General features: G+C 39.0%; 1 long non-coding RNA gene across 1 annotated transcript; it reads left to right on the forward strand.

Annotated features, from left to right (window-relative positions):
* The first annotated feature begins 1,743 nt into the window (after positions 1-1,743).
* Positions 1,744-2,778, forward strand: LOC140828475 (uncharacterized). The gene is made up of 3 exons (XR_012117224.1): positions 1,744-1,956; positions 2,052-2,099; positions 2,640-2,778. It is a non-coding gene; the product is annotated as an uncharacterized lncRNA (long non-coding RNA).
* The last annotated feature ends 10,645 nt before the right edge of the window (positions 2,779-13,423 follow it).

Consider the following 13,423-nt stretch of genomic DNA (forward strand, 5'->3'; position numbering starts at 1 on the left):
AACAATCGACTCAATGACTTCTTCAACCGAAGCCAGTTCATGTACAGATAACAGAGACGATGACGGAATGGGCCTTGTTGGAGAAGCAGGAGTACTGAGAGCAGAAGCCTTTGGGGAGGCTATAGTCATTTCCTCAACTGTCTGAATCTAATGAAAGTCTGGAACAAGTCCGACGTGATATACAATAGGCTCGCCAAACCCCTGTTCTTGAGCAAGAAGTTGCTCACGCACTATTTTAACTTGTCAGAAAGAATCAAAATAACGTTTTGATCCTGAACAGCAGTAGGAACAGTAGGATCAAAATTCGATTCAAGAACTTTCAGAACCGATTCTAGCTTCTGACGTTTCAGCTGATCGAGGATGAAACTCCTTCTGCGCAAGGCCTCGATGATATTTTCAGTTTTTGCAAGCTGAAAAATTTTCTTCACTGCGTTCATCATTTTTGCATAGGTTCCTTTTGACTTGAAGTAAGCAAAAGAGTGGAAAAGTCGGACCGTGTGCCACTCATAAAAAAAATTAATGTCATCATTTGCAGAGTTTTTGATTTCTCCCAGATGAAGATCAAAACCGGTCGTTACAGTTGTTTTGAGTCCAAAAACTGGTGGTTCTTCGATCATTTTTCTTTTGCCTTTATGTGATGATGAAATAGGCAAAATGGGTCGGAATGCAGAAGACAAGCTTGTTGATTCCCGAATAACTATTCCAGACGATGGCTTGAAAGCAGAAGTAGTAGATGGTGCTGGAAAAGATGCAGTAGCTAGTACAGAAGTAGCAGCAGTGGGTCGAATAGAAGGAATCACTTCTGGAAATACCTGTCTGATAGGTACTTTCTCAATCTCAGACAGTGCTGTTGTTTTCTTGATCTTAAGAAAGGTGCGAGCTTTCTTCTTGGTTGGTGTTGGTACGGTTGGTTGAATAGCAGCAGCAGACTCTTCTTGTAATGCCCGGTTACTCGTACAAATGATTATAACGTGTTTATGTCGTTTAGTTTGTAGTTAATTACCTCATTAGATTTCACGTGATGAATGAAGTATCAATATTGAGATTGAACATGACTCTTATATTGTTCATGGTGTATTGAGAATGAATATATGTCAAAATAGTGATAGTAAGATGTGTACATAGAAATAGTGTAATGGAAGTTGTGGGAAATGAGATGTAAATATGGTAGTTCGTACGTGTCTTAGCATAATGATTTGAATATTGATCCAAATTGAGTGAGGCCATAACCATTAGAAAGCTAAGATATAATGCTACAACTTTCAAGTTTTGAGTTTTGTCCAAATCATTGTGGAAGACAAGCCAAAAGCGCCCCGAAGTGTGTCATGTTTACCGTCATTCCTTCATTGACACATGTTAGGAGAATGGGCATAACCTTTTACTCAGACCTCCAAATGACCTGAAATTTGGGGAGCTTAAAGCCAAGACATAGAGCTACAACTTTGTAGTTTACAACTTTTCCAGATTTTGAAGGGAAAAGCCGTTTCTGGAGCGATTTCTGATGCATCAGTGTGCAGAGCCGAAACTGGCTCGCCCTAGCGGCCAAAAATGTCCGCCCTAGCGAGCCTGTGCAGAAATAAAATGTATAGGGCCGAAACTGGCTTGCCCTAGCGGTCAAAAATGTCCGCCCTAGCGAGCCTGTGCAGAAATAAAATGTATAGGGCCGAAACTTGCTCGCCCTAGCGGTCAAAAGTGTCCGCCCTAGCGAGCCTGTGCAGAAATAAAATGTGTAGGACCGAGATTTACTCGCCCTAGCGGTAAAAAGCGTCCGCCCTAGCGAACCTGCTGTATAAAAGGATAAGTTTTGACTTTTCTAAGCACTTTTACCATTCCTATCTTCTTCCTCAGCAAAAACACGAAGCAAACCTAGAAAACTTTCTCCCAAAAGCTCTCTTCTTCATTCCTTTCATCATTTTGAAGTTAGAATTAAGTTCTCCATCACAAGAACTTCCTAAGGTTGTAAGTTTTCTTCACTTTTAGTTGTTCTTTGTGTAGAGGTGTAACTTTCACTAGTATAGACATAGTAAGTAAATTAGTGATGTATTTGACAGTATAGGAGCGAGAACATCGTCTCAAACCAGTATTCGTACACTTGGACTGTAAGTTGGCATGTTCTTGAAGTAATACATGAGTAATATTATGATTTCAAATACTTCCCATTGATTATTGCTATATGTACATTGTTAGTATCTTATTGATGAAAACATAGCACCATATTCCATTGTTATGTATTAAATATGTAAGAAACTCATGAATATTGATGATGGGTGCTATGTTATGAACATGAACATTGAAAGAAAAAGGACTGATTTTACATGATATAGAGCTTGTTGACATCATGGGTGGTTTTAAGTCCACCAAAGCTATTGGCCAATATATGTTCATGGAGCCTGGGGTTGCCAAAGGTTGCTCCCTGACGTCCAACACAGTAGTAGCTATATAATAAAGCAAGCACAGTAGTACAGGTCAACTAATGAGGCTCAAGTACAAAAATGAACATTGAATATATGCTACGGTATGACATGTTTTTAAGATTCATTGTTGTCACGACTTGATATGTATGTTCCTTCGATGCATATTGATACGTATAAGTGCCAACTTATTGAGTTTTATAAACTCACGTAGCTCATGTGTTACAGGATCAGGTAGTGAAGAGACATAGGATGCCGGTTCGCCAATGGATGCTTGTGACGTGCCCTACCTCGACAAGAACCGTGACTTCTTATTGTATAGCTTCCGCATATGTATTGTAGTAAATTTTATATGAGGGTTTGAAACAAGTTCCATGTTATGAATGATGATACAAAGTATGTTTTTATATGAGAATATGCTTGAGGTTATTGCTTGGTTTGGGCTTATACAAAATATAGGGACATCATGCCAAAATTTTTACAAACCGTCAAAGTGATGCCCCTTGTTTGATTTGATTCATAATATAGTTATATCATTCAAACCTTATTTTGATTATGGTAATTATGCTAAGTTTAGAGTAAGGGTGCGACATTTTAAATGGTATCAGAGCCCACGGTTCTTTGACAGGGAAGACACTGCACTTCATCCACATGGAGAACTCGGCAATTAAGTATCTTTGTATCCCATAGTTTATGCTAAGTTATGTGTTTCTACGTGACCTACATGTAGGTTAAGATAAGCGACGATGCCACCAAAACGTAAAGTACATGAAGGAGAGTCATCTAAGGGCAAGGCCCCAGCAGTCGAAGGTGAGGGCAGTGCACCACGACCGATAGATGACTTCGCGCAATTACTCCAACAACAAGCAAAAGTCCATGGTGAACAAATCCAGCAGCTACTGGAGATGCAACGGACTACTCATGAACAGGCACAAGCTCAAGCCATAGTACACAGACATGTGCCTGTTCAGACCGACGTATATGATCGTTTTAGACGTTTGAATCCTCCGGAATTCATGGGAAGCACTGATCCAGCAGTAGCAGAAGAATGGATTAAGTCGTTGGAGTCCATCTTCTCCTACCTTCATATGGAAGATGTTGACAAAGTAACTTGTGCCGTTTTTTATTAACAAAACATGCAAGAATATGGTGGGAGAGTGCAAGGGTCGCATTATCGGTTGGACCATTGACATGGGAAACTTTCAAAACTGTGTTTTACAACAAGTATTTCAGTAAAGATGTACGAGCCAAGAAAGCCAGTGACTTCCTGAATTTGAAGCAAGGGACCATGTCAATGACGGAATACATACAACAATTCGAAGCTGGAGTCCAATACGTACCATATATTGCACGAGATGATACAAGTAAGGGCGAACACTTCATGCGAGGACTTCACTCTGAAATTAAAAGAGATGTACGAATGTCCAAAGTTGCTACGTATGGAGAGAAAGTTGAAAGAGCACTTATGGCGGAGCAGGATGAACATGACATTGGCATAGACAGGCAACAACGAAGGCAGCAATACTTCCAAAGGAGCCAAGCAACAGGACAAGGCAAGAAGACCGATAGTAAAGGTACCAAACCCGAAGAATCCCGTGGTAAGGGTCCTCCTCCACGTAAAGAACAGGACAGAGCACCTTGTCCTAAATGTGGCAAACTTCATGGCGGGGAATGTATGCAAGGTTCCAATGTTTGTTATCGCTGCAAAAAGCCAGGGCATCTCGCCAGGAATTGTCCAGGGAGTTCTGATAAAGTACAGGGACGCCTTTTCTCTATGACTAAAGAGGAGGTGGATGCAGATACGTCGATGATCACTGGTGTGTTCTTGATTTCTGGTATTACTGCTATTGTTTTACTAGATTCAGGAGCCACGCATTCTTTTATTTCGGAATCGTTTGTAAAGAGACTGGGCATTACATCAAGTACTACAGAGACACAACTCGCCATAGCCTTACCTTCCGGGCAAGAATTACAGACAGATCAGATTGTGCGAGGGTGTCCAATATATGTCCAAGGCCATCAGATGTATGCTGAATTGATTGTTTTGAAAATGAACGATTTTGATGTAATATTGGGAATGGATTGGCTCTCGAAGTACAGAGTTACTATTGACTGTGGCATAAAGATGATCAAGTTTGCACCAGTAGGAGCTGAACCATTCACCGTAGCAAGTGCAGGTATATCCTTACCTCTTCGGATAATCTCTTGTATGAAGGCTTGTAAATTACTACAGAAGGGGTGTCAAGGATATTTAGCATCTGTGTTAACTAGTGATCCACCTGTTCGTGAATTAAAAGATACAGATGTTGTTTGTGAATTTCCAGAAGTATTTCCTGATGATGTAACAGGCTTACCCCCAGATATAGAGATCGAATTTGTAATTGATGTTGTGGCAGGAACTCATCCGATCTCAAAAGCTCCTTATCGATTAGCTCCTACAGAAATGAAAGAATTGGAAGAACGGTTACAGGAGTTGCTTGATAAAGGGTTTATTAGACCGAGCTTTTCACCGTGGGGTGCACCTGTTTTGTTTGTGAAGAAGAAAGACGGTACCCTTCGTCTATGCATTGATTATCGGGAGTTGAACAAAGTGACAATCAAAAATAAGTATCCACTCCCTAGAATTGATGATTTGTTTGATCAACTACAAGGAGCTGCTATCTTTTCGAAGATTGATTTACGATCAGGCTATCATCAATTAAAAGTGAAGTCAGATGATATTTCTAAGACTGCCTTCCGAACCAGGTACGGGCATTATGAATTTCTTATAATGCCATTTGGACTAACGAATGCACCAGCTTCTTTCATGGATCTAATGAATAGAATTTTCAAGTCATTTCTAGACAAGTTCGTGATTGTGTTTATAGACGATATTCTCATCTACTCACGAACTGTAGAAGAGCATCGAGAACATTTGGAATTAGTTTTGCAAACTTTGAAGGATAAACATTTGTATGCTAAATGGAAGAAATGTGAATTTTGGCTTGAACAAGTATCATTCTTGGGTCATATCATTTCGAAAGAAGGCATATCAGTGGATCCAAGTAAGATTGAATCTGTTAATAAGTGGCTACGACCTACCACTGTTACCGAGGTACGTAGTTTCCTCGGACTAGCTGGTTATTACCGTCGGTTTATAGCGGGATTTTCTAAGATAGCATTGCTTTTGACTGCTTTAACACGGAAGAATGTGAAATTTGTATGGTACGAAGCATGTGATAACAGTTTCCAAGAGTTAAAGGCAAAGTTGACTTCAGCACCAGTCCTTGCTATTCCAGAAGGATCAGGAGATTTTGTAGTATACAGTGATGCTTCGAAACAAGGTTTAGGAGCAGTCTTGATGCAACACGGGAAGGTCATTGCTTATGCCTCAAGACAGTTAAAGGAATATGAAAAGAACTATCCCACACATGACTTAGAATTGACAGCAGTGGTATTTGCTTTGAAATTATGGCGCCATTATCTGTATGGTGAACGGTGTGAAATTTACACGGACCACAAGAGTCTTAAATACTTATTCACGCAAAAAGACTTGAATATGAGACAACGACGTTGGTTGGAATTGGTGAAGGATTACGATTGTGTTATTAATTATCATCCAGGCAAAGCCAATGTTGTTGCAGATGCGTAAAGTCGAAAGTCCAGTTCTATTGCTGCAATGCAAGTACAAGAACAAATTTTATGGGATTTGCAGAACTTGAAGCTTGATGTTATTCCAAAGGGATCTACAATAAAATTATCATCTCTCATAGTTCGACCAACACTTGCAGGCAGGATCAAGGTCGAACAAGATACAGATACTGAATTACAGCAATTGAGACAACGAGATGAAGATAAAGGACATTCAAACTTTGAATTGAATGGGGAAGGAATATGGACATATCGAGGGAGACTGTGTGTACCAAAACAAGGAACGACCAGAACCGACATTCTTATTGATGCTCATGCTACTCCCTATTCGATCCATTCAGGAGGCACGAAAATGTACAAGGATTTGAAACCATTATTTTTGTGGCCAGGTATGAAAAAGGACATTGCTCAATTTGTTGCACAATGTCTAACTTGTCAACACGTCAAGGCTGAACATCAAAGACCAGCAGGACTTCTGAAACCGCTACCCATTCCTGAGTGGAAATGGGAACATATCACAATGGATTTCATCCTTGGTCTGCCAAGAACACAAAGAGGATTCAATGCTATATGGGTTATTGTCGATCGACTTACAAAATCAGCTCACTTTCTTCCGGTGATGACCACATACACGATGAATCAATATGCTGAAGAATACATCAAGGAGATAGTGAGGCTTCATGGTATCCCAGTGTCCATTGTATCTGATAGAGATCCAAAATTTACATCAGCATTTTGGAAAAGCTTGCATCATGCTATGGGAACTCGATTGTCATTCAGCACAGCATTCCACCCTCAAACTGATGGACAATCAGAACGAGTGAACCAGATCTTAGAAGATATGTTGAGGGCCTGTAATATTGACTTCCCAGGCAGTTGGGACAGTAAACTACCGTTGGCTGAGTTTACATATAATAATAGCTATCAGTCAAGTATTGGAATGGCACCATATACTGCATTATATGGTAGAAAATGTCGCTCTCCAGTACATTGGGATGAAATAGGAGAACGAAAGTTGTTAGGCCCTGAATTGGTACAACAGATAGCTGAATTGGTAACCAAGATTAGAGAAAGAATGCACACTGCCCAAAGTCGACAGAAAAGCTATGCTGATGTGCGACGTCGTCGATTGGAATTTCAGATTGGTGACCATGTATTTGTAAAGATATCACCATTGAAGGGCATTCTGCGTTTTGGTAAGAAAGGAAAATTGAGTCCAAGATATATCGGTCCATTTGAAATCTTGGAAAGAATAGGAGACAGAGCCTACCGAGTTGCTTTACCACCGAACTTGTCAAATGTTCACAATGTTTTTCACGTTTCCTTGCTACGGAAGTATTTGGCCAATCCTTCTCACGTTCTTCATTACGAACCATTGGAGCTTGCATCGAATCTCTCGTATGAAGAACGACCAGTTCAAATCCTGGATAGGAAATCAAAAGTGTTACGAGGCAAGGAAATAACCTTGGTGAAATTATTATGGCGCAATCATGCGAGTGAAGAAGCAACTTGGGAGCGAGAAGACGAGATCCAACAGAGATATCCTGAACTATATGGTACGTCAAATTTCGAGGACGAAATTCCTTGAAGGAAGGGAGAATTGTAATGCCCCGTTACTCGTACAAATGATTATAACGTGTTTATGTCGTTTAGTTTGTAGTTAATTACCTCATTAGATTTCACGTGATGAATGAAGTATCAATATTGAGATTGAACATGACTCTTATATTGTTCATGGTGTATTGAGAATGAATATATGTCAAAATAGTGATAGTAAGATGTGTACATAGAAATAGTGTAATGGAAGTTGTGGGAAATGAGATGTAAATATGGTAGTTCGTAAGTGTCTTAGCATAATGATTTGAATATTGATCCAAATTGAGTGAGGCCATAACCATTAGAAAGCTAAGATATAATGCTACAACTTTCAAGTTTTGAGTTTTGTCCAAATCATTGTGGAAGACAAGCCAAAAGCGCCCCGAAGTGTGTCATGTTTACCGTCATTCCTTCATTGACACATGTTAGGAGAATGGGCATAACTTTTTACTCCGACCTCCAAATGACCTGAAATTTGGGGAGCTTAAAGCCAAGACATAGGGCTACAACTTTGGATTCCTCTCACCCAATACTTCTGGCGAATTTACAACTTTTCCAGATTTTGAAGGGAAGAGCCGTTTCTGGAGCGATTTCTGATGCATCAGTGTGCAGAGCCGAAACTGGCTCGCCCTAGCGGTCAAAAATGTCCGCCCTAGCGAGCCTGTGCAGAAATAAAATGTATAGGGCCGAAACTGGCTTGCCCTAGTGGTCAAAAATGTCCGCCCTAGCGAGCCTGTGCAGAAATAAAATGTATAGGGCCGAAACTTGCTCGCCCTAGCGGTCAAAAGTGTCCGCCCTAGCGAGCCTGTGCAGAAATAAAATGTGTAGGACCGAGATTTACTCGCCCTAGCGGTAAAAAGCGTCCGCCCTAGCGAACCTGCTGTATAAAAGGATAAGTTTTGACTTTTCTAAGCACTTTTACCATTCCTATCTTCTTCCTCAGCAAAAACACGAAGCAAACCTAGAAAACTTTCTCTCAAAAGCTCTCTTCTTCATTCCTTTCATCATTTTGAAGTTAGAATTAAGTTCTCTATCACAAGAACTTCCTAAGGTTGTAAGTTTTCTTCACTTTTAGTTGTTCTTTGTGTAGAGGTGTAACTTTCACTAGTATAGACATAGTAATTAAATTATTGATGTATTTGACAGTATAGGAGCGAGAACATCGTCTCAAACCAGTATTCGTACACTTGGACTGTAAGTTGGCATGTTCTTGAAGTAATACATGAGTAATATTATGATTTCAAATACTTCCCATTGATTATTCCTATATGCACATTGTTAGTATCTTATTGATGAAAACATAGCACCATATTCCATTGTTATGTATTAAATATGTAAGAAACTCATGAATATTGATGATGGGTGCTATGTTATGAACATGAACATGAACATTGAAAGAAAAAGGACTGATTTTACATGATATAGAGCTTGTTGACATCATGGGTGGTTTTAAGTCCACCAAAGCTATTGGCCAATATATGTTCATGGGGCGTGGGGTTGCCAAAGGTTGCTCTCTGACGTCCAACACAGTAGTAGCTATATAATAAAGCAAGCACAGTAGTACAGGTCAACTAATGAGGCTCAAGTACAAAAATGAACATTGAATATATGCTACGGTATGACATGTTTTTAAGATTCATTGCTGTCACGACTTGATATGTATGTTCCTTCGATGCATATTGATACGTATAAGTGCCAACTTATTGAGTTTTATAAACTCACGTAGCTCATGTGTTACAGGATCAGGTAGTGAAGAGACATAGGATGCCGGTTCGCCAATGGATGCTTGTGACGTGCCCTACCTCGACAAGAACCGGGACTTCTTATTGTATAACTTCCGCATATGTATTGTAGTAAATTTTATATGAGGGTTTGAAACAAGTTCCATGTTATGAATGATGATACAAAGTATGTTTTTATATGAGAATATGCTTGAGGTTATTGCTTGGTTTGGGCTTATACAAAATATAGGGACATCATGCCAAAATTTTTACAAACCGTCAAAGTGATGCCCCTTGTTTGATTTGATTCATAATATAGTTATATCATTCAAACCTTATTTTGATTATGGTAATTATGCTAAGTATAGAGTAAGGGTGTGACACTTCTGATGTTGTCTTGTCCGAATCAGTCGAAATGATCACTCTTTTCCTTTTAATTTTTCTTTGAGGTTTTTGAACCTCAGAAGCAGTTTCTCCGATCTCCTTTTTCAAGGCGACAAATTCAGCCACGGTTGGCTTAGGCCTTAAAGCGAGTATGTTCTCAGCATCAATCATGGATACTGAAGCAGCATCTTGATCACTGGTAGAGGCAAAACCAGCATCCTTGAGCATTGCGCTGATTTGAACAGCGAATCCAGAACTTTTTCTGTCAACCATATCTTTCATGATTCTGAAGAGGAAACGACTCCAGTCCACTTTGATTCCCTTAGTAATGGCAGTCATCACCTGAAATTTCTTCTTAGTCAACTTGTCGAAAGTGCCGGCCTTGATTAAAATGGCTTTTGCCACAATATCGGCCGGAATTTGATATTCCATTTTGAGTAATTTCTTGTGACAAGAAGGAGAAAATTCTTTTCCAGAGGCTGAGAAAGAGCTGAGCGCAATAGAAATATCTATCTTGGAAATATCAGATAGTTCAGAAATACCTGAGAGTGGGAGGAGAAAGGTCGCTCCCAAAAGTGTGGCATCAATGGAGATGGATGCATCTCCTTGAGAATGAACAATCTTTCCTTCATGTACTGTCGCTTTAGCGTAAAAATCCAGGAGAGAATTTTTGTAAATCACAGCTGGTGCTTCCAGGAATTTTCTAAGTCCTGATTTCTCAATGTCTTGAAACATTTTCACAAGATTCTCATCCTTGACGTTGAGAACAGAAGCAAAATTTACTTGATATGCGTTGAGAATGTATGCTCGAGCCATTTCTATATGAAGATAGAATCAGATACAATTTGCAGTAGTTAGAGATGAAGGAGAGAAAGCAGTAGCTGAATACCAATAGTTATGAAACAGTAAAGATGAAAAGGTGAAATTTAGAATAAATATACAGCCGTCAAATAAACATAAAGACACGTGTCAGTATGTTTTTGGTTGAGTGTTTGAAAAGATTTGCAGAAATTGTCAGAGATACAAATGATTTTAAAAATTTGAAAAAGGCGGGCTGTCCAGATGGTTACTAAAAAAAAATCAGAAGAAGATTTGTCGTTTTATGATAACGTCTGCTGGAAGTTTCAGGGTGCTGAAATATTTGAGCACGTTGACAAAACCAGCAGACTCGTAGTTTTATCGAAAAGACAAACATTCCATCTGTTTTCTGAAAAAGGTGTCAAAATCTTAGTCTGACTAAGATACTGTTCCCCCTCGGTAAATGCAACTAATAAGTGGTCATTAAAGCGACAAGTGACTCTTGGCAATCTCTCAATCTGAACCGTTGAAAATGAACATTCGCAAGAGTCTTTGTTTCTTCTATAAATACCTGCACAACTTGAACAAAGTTAAACAAACAAAATCTACAATGAAAACTCAAGTTAAAAGAGAGTTAGAGTCTGATCCAGGAGCCGAAGAAATGTTCAGAAGGAGGTTTGGGATATCATTGTTTACGTAATGATCCTTGAAACAAACTCCTGGAGTTGTAATGTCCACAGTCAAACAGATCTGTTGCTTCCATTGATATTGAAATGTAGCATCGATTTCTTCCAGAAGCATGCTAATGCGATTAGAGAATGCTGGTTGATCGATGATGCTGATATCATCTATGATGCCCTGTAAGGCATCTAATAATACATTAGTGCTGACAAGACCCAAGCTTGCTAGATTCTTTCTAGGCCTTAAGCTTGCTGGAATCTCTTTTCCTGTTGAAGTACTTTGCAAACAAGCTGCAGGGTGCTCATAGTACTGAAGACAAAAGCTAAATGTAACGCTTCTGGTTAAAGAGTATTTGTAGATCTACTGCTTTTATTTCTGCATCGTGTAATGTACTGAAATGGTTTCTAATAAAATTTCAATTTTACGTACTTTACCTTCCCTTCTGCTTTTCTGCAAATGACTTACTGTTAGTTAAATACGATAAATAACCAAGCAATCATAAAAGCTAAACCAAGATAACAGATAATAATCAAGTTAAATCTATCAAACCAAGAGAGTTACGAAAGTAAGAAAACTTATTTTCTGGTAAAGGTTTTGTGAAGATATCTGCTGTTTGTTGATCAGTAGAAACGTATTCCAGACGAATGTTCTTCTTTTGCACATGATCTCTGATGAAATAATGTCTGATGTCTATGTGCTTCGTTCTGGAATGAAGTACTGGATTTTGTGTGATTGCAATTGCACTGGTATTGTCACAGAATATAGGTGATTCAGAGGCTTGAATCCCATAGTCTCTTAACTGTTGCTGAATCCACAATATCTGAGAGCAGCAGCTTCCAGCAGCCAGATATTCTGCTTCTGCAGTAGATGTGGCTATGGAAGTCTGCTTCTTGCTAAACCAGGATATCACCCTATCACCAAGAAATTGACAAAAACCACTTGTTCTTTTTCGGTCTAGTTTGCAACCTGCATAATCAGCATCTGAATATCCAATAAGATTTAACGATGAGTCATTGGGATACCATAAGCCGACATTTTGAGTTCCTTTAAGTACTTCAAAATACATTTAGCAGCAATATAATGAGATTGTTTGGGGTTAGATTGAAATCTAGCACAAATACAAACAGCAAACATGATATCTGGTCTACTGGCAGTCAGATATAATAATGAACCAATGAGACCGCGATACTGAGTTACCTATACTGGAATTCCATTTTCATCTTTATCAAGTTTAATAGATGAGCTCATTGGAGTAGAAGCAGCAGAGCATGCTTCCATTCCGAACTTTTTCAGAAGCTCCTTGGTGTGCTTGACTTGATTTATAAAAATTCCAGTCTCCAGTTGCTTAATCTGTAATCCTAAGAAGAATGTTAATTCTCTCATCATACTCATTTCAAAATTATCCTGCATCAATTTTCCAAACTTTGCACATAATTTGGGGTTAGTTGACCCAAAAATGATATCATCAACATAGATCTGTACTAAAAGAATATGCTTATTCTTGACTAATGTAAACAGAGTTTTGTCTACTGCTCCAATGGTAAAGTCATGATCGATAAGAAACTGTGATAAAGTGTCATATCATGCTCTAGGTGTCTGTTTTAAACCATATAATGCTTCGTGTAATTTAAATACATGATGAGGCAAGAAATGACCGATAAAACCTGGAGGTTGTTCGACGTAGACTTCTTCTTGTAAAAGACCATTCAGAAAAGCACTTTTCACATCCATTTCATATACTTAGAAATTCTTGAAAGCAGCAAAGGCTAAGAATATTCTGATTGTTTCGAGCCTTGCTACTGATACGTAGGTCTCATCAAAGTCTATTCCTTTTTCTTGTCTGAAACCTTGAGCTACCAATCTTGCTTTATTTCTCACCACTGTGCCTTCTTCATTGAGTTTGTTTCTAAATACCCACCGAGTTCCAATGACAGCTTGGTGAGATGGTCTAGGCACTAGAAACCAAACTTCATTTTGTTTGAATTGATTCAGCTCTTCTTGCATGGCTTCAATCCAACTAGGATCCAGTGGTTCATCCTGAGATATAAAAGCAGCATGCATGTATTCATTAAGCATTTGCCTTCTGGTTCTCAAAGGCGCTGCTGGAATACCAATAACCAATGATGGAGGATGAGATTTTCTCCAGATAAAAAGATTTAAAAGGATATCTTCCTGATTTGATATGTTGAGATTGTTCTCGAC

Source organism: Primulina eburnea, chromosome 3 (assembly GCF_022965805.1).
Source record: "Primulina eburnea isolate SZY01 chromosome 3, ASM2296580v1, whole genome shotgun sequence".
NCBI classification, from domain to species: domain Eukaryota; kingdom Viridiplantae; phylum Streptophyta; class Magnoliopsida; order Lamiales; family Gesneriaceae; genus Primulina; species Primulina eburnea.